The sequence below is a fragment of the Cucurbita moschata genome, unplaced genomic scaffold, assembly GCF_002738365.1.
Source record: "Cucurbita moschata cultivar Rifu unplaced genomic scaffold, Cmos_1.0 Cmo_Scf00046, whole genome shotgun sequence".
NCBI classification, from domain to species: domain Eukaryota; kingdom Viridiplantae; phylum Streptophyta; class Magnoliopsida; order Cucurbitales; family Cucurbitaceae; genus Cucurbita; species Cucurbita moschata.
In genome coordinates this window covers 1292160-1296394 of record NW_019268562.1, presented here as the reverse complement: position 1 = coordinate 1296394, position 4235 = coordinate 1292160, and the positions used below count along the sequence as shown (strand labels likewise).

At 35.9% G+C, this 4235-nt stretch overlaps 2 non-coding genes across 2 annotated transcripts; both read right to left on the bottom strand.

The window, feature by feature from the left end:
• Positions 1 to 2551: 2551 nt before the first annotated feature.
• On the bottom strand, positions 2552 to 2623 carry TRNAP-UGG. The gene has a single exon. It is a non-coding gene; the product is annotated as a tRNA-Pro (tRNA).
• A 198-nt stretch (positions 2624 to 2821) lies between these two features.
• Positions 2822 to 2893, bottom strand: TRNAP-AGG. The gene has a single exon. It is a non-coding gene; the product is annotated as a tRNA-Pro (tRNA).
• Positions 2894 to 4235: the final 1342 nt, after the last annotated feature.

Here is a 4235-nt window from a genome sequence, read left to right as displayed (position 1 = left end):
ATAAAATTACGTGTTCTCCATGAGCTTCAATCAACACTGGAGGGTTACTTCTGCAACTACTCTAAATGTGCTCAAGATCACAACAAGTTAGATAAAACATCTCTAGAACTTTGAATCCAATAACTTGAGTTTGACTCGTGATAGGATCTCTCTTCTTGTGGAATATGCATAAAATAGGAAAATTATTCCAAAATAAATTTTTATAAGGGATTCTATGGTGGAGTGGTTAGCACTTGGGTACAACTCTTGGTAGGACCTTTATGAAATGACCTTGATGCGAAAACACAGAATAGAGAACGACAACACAAGACATTTTAAAACAAAAGTGTGTTACCTAGCATTTGATGCGAAAATACAAATTTTCTTGAGGCATAAGGTGTAACATTCTTGAGTTATTTCGAACTTGCTCCGCTTCATGCCTTCCAATGCCTTCAAAGGCTTCATGAACATGACCTCTGCTTGAGGTATTGTTGTTGGCTCGTCGGTTCTCAATCTTGTATGTTTCTAATGTAATCATTTGAACCCATAATAACTAGCATGAGTTTTAGGTTCCGAACTTGCTCCAACAACCTTCAATTGAATTTATTCTCATGTCATATAAAATAGACCTTAAAGAAAATAGTTGGTAATGTAACATTCTTGAGTTATTCTGAACTTGCTCCGCTTCATGCCTTCCAAGGCTTCATGAACATGACCTCCACTTGAGGTATTGTTGTTGGTTCGTTGGTTCTCAATCTTGTATGTTTCTAACGTAATCATTTGAACTCATAATAACTAGCATGAGTTTTAGGTTCCGAACTTGCTCCAACCAACTTGAATTGAATTTATTCTCATGACAACATGCCTGCCTTCCTAACCACGGATGGACTACGGGGCTTTGCACTTCGGCCCCTGAGAATACCACATCAAGGTGATAGGATTCGAATCTATGGCTCTCTAAAACTACTTCATCGGTTATTTCGGCGCATCTTCCTTAAAAGGATTGTGACAACAGATGACCTATTTGACTGAAAAGTTCCTAGAAAGAATACAGTTCTAGGATTGTGACAAGACAAGAATGGACTCATAAGATGGGCGGTCAGGGAAGCGATTTTATTTGTGTTATTCACCAAGGAAATGATCAAGGAATTTTCTATACACGGCTGAGAGATGACCGTATTGTTGCACATCCTAAATAAAGTACCGTAGGCAAGCGAAGCTTTTGAAAATGAAAGCGTGTAGAACTCAGATCCATTTTCTCTTCGATTCGTAAACTTCAGATCTGATCTTCCTTTCGTTTTCGGGTGACATAGAGAGAATTTAGGCTTGGCGTGCATCCGATTCGGTCAACAATAAGGTACAAAGAGGATTGATTAAATGTGCTTGAAGTTCCATTATCGTTAGGTCGAAGATCTCTACTAGGTTTAGTGCACTTTGGTAGTTGCGAATGTTGTTGTAATCGAATGTCTTTCTCATTCGACATTCTCTCTTACCAAGCACTCATACTCGCCAGGGTTGAGGAGACAGTCTGATATGAATCCAACAACTGATCACTTCCATGTACCCGAACGAGCAATTAAAAGAAGCAATACAAAGAAGATTCAAGAATAAAATTAAGAAAATAATGGAGTGGCTGATATTGGAAAGTAATTAGAAGACTTGCCGTTGGTAGTTGAATTACCAATTAAGGAAATTTATTAATGCCTTATTTTCTTCAATTTATATTTAATAGCATTTATTAATAGTTTGTATAAATTGCCTTATATTCTTCAATTTGTGTTTAATAGCATTTATTTGTGATTGGTGGCTGAATCATATTATGTTAGAGTTACCTTTTAGACCTATTTAAAGGCATGTAATACTCATGTTTGAGAGGATTTTGTTGAATACAGAAAAAACCTTTGTGTTTTCTTGATACCCTTTTGGTGTTATTCTTTTTCAAACCTTGCTTTAGGTTTGATGTTTAAACCGATTCATTGAATTAGTTTTGATCAAGCTAATTCTGGAGGGAATTGTCTTGGTATCTAAGAGTGACCATCATAGATTCCAAGTTCGATCTAAGAGTCATTCATCTTCTAACCAGCTCTTGGTTGGAATCAATCCGTTAAGTTAGCTTTCTCTGTGAGCGTTTTGCAAGGATTCTAGAAGGACCTCTAGCTTTGCAAATTCCAGCATTCTAGGCGCTTATCACAGTCTGTGAGCTAATTGGGTTTCGAGATTGCGTATATGGGAAAAGAGCTCGCTTTCGACTTTCTCCTCGGCGTTTTGTGCCTGGTTTTAGTTCAGGAAAGGGTCTGATCTCTTTCATTGGAGCACATTGATGCCGAAGGTGTCTTCGGAACTAGTGGAGAGTCTATGATGACTTCAGGCTATTCAAATAGCATTACCGATACCACAAAGAAAGGGTATCTAAGTCACACTAGTGGAATAGCTTTTTCATAATAATTATCTCGATATATGATACCAAAAACCTGCCTGATGACTGACAAGGTAAGGGGTTTCAAAAGACAAAAGAATGACAATTCTACGTGTGATAGAAAAGGAGATCTAATTGTCCTTTTTTTCTTTTGGAGGGGCATTCCGAGAATCGAACTTGAGACCTCTTGCACCCAAAGCAAGAATCATACCACTAGACCAAATGCCCTTATTATGGACTATATATTAAGTTGTTTATGGAATGTATCATCATTATTTCATTTATTTTATTTGTTAATGAAATCCATGAGCAATTATTATATCTCAACCGCTATTAAATTATTTAATTAGGGTTTAAAAAGAATAGAAGTTATTTTCTAGTGTAAGTTTTAGTTTGATAGTTCCATTTGAGACATATATCGTACACTAGGCATTCCGAGAATTCAACTCGGGACCTCTCGCACCCTAAGCAAGAATCATACCACTAGACCAAATACCCTTTCTAAAAAGAATGCAACATTTTTAACTCCTACTCAATATACTTTTTTCTCTCAAGTTTGAAATCTATTTTCTTGAGCGGTTGTTGGACTATAAAATAAAAAGTTGATGGTCTAGTATTTTACTTGTAAGTAAGGCATGTAATGTTGAATTGTTCTAATATGCAAGTGTTATCGAATAAACTACAACCCAAAAAATTTGTTTCTTAGCATAATATGAATTTAGTTGCAGAGTTATTAGGAATAAGATGGAGAAAGAAATTTTCTTTAAAATAATAAACAAACCCAAGTTCATCGTTGTTGTTGTCTAATTGTGATTTTGCAAAAAGCTTAACTAATATGAAATATCAAGGTAAATCAAGAATATATCCTACACGTCATTCAAGATGACAATAAAATGGAGTTAAATTGAACGCAGTTTTAGTTTCATGTCTAGCATAATTGTATTAATGATATTAAAGAGAACTTTGTGTTTTATTAGAAGAGACCAACTTCCTTTAAGATACTATGAGTTTAAACTACTTCCATTGTAATTTCAATCACTCCACAATGATTACAAATTTAGGGTTGGCTAATTGGACATCAATTATCAACTTTAGGTTATAATTTAGGTAGTAGCCATTATAATATTAATGAGCATAAGAGTTACAATTCTTTCATGGACCATATGTGTTATAGTTAAATTAATATATATATATATATTATGTATGTCGAGGTTTCGGTAAATCACAAAGTAGTAAGGAACACCATTGTCAACTCTAGAGCCACCCACAACTCATGATGGAGACCGATGCAAAATATTTTAACATCCTTTGGCATCAAGATACAGGAAAGATGAACGCCGTCAAATTGGAAGCTTTGCCTGTCTTAAGAGTCACAATGAGAACTCTAATCAAGCTGGAGCCTTGGACTATGCAAATTGTTTAGTGATAGTTGAAATGGATGACTTCGACGTCGTGTCAGGAATGAACGTTCTGCTTAAACACAAAGTCATTTACATGCCCCTAGCAAAATGTCTAGTAGTAATGGAGTCTAACCCGATGATCATTCAGAAAAACATCCATCAACCAAGAGGGTTGAAAATGATGTCGATACTACAGTTGAGAAAGAATCATAGCCATGATGAATCTACGTTTGCTGCTACTATTGTAATTGAAAAGGGGAGCTCGAGTGAGCCAACCTCAATAGAAACCTTGTTGCCACTACATGAACACCACGACGCAAAACAAGGTCAGATAATGGATTTATCCCCACCAGAAGAGACAAAAACAAGGTCAGATACTGAAGAAGGGAGACAGAAACAAACCACTGAAGCAACACATGTTCACACATAAATATCATCTA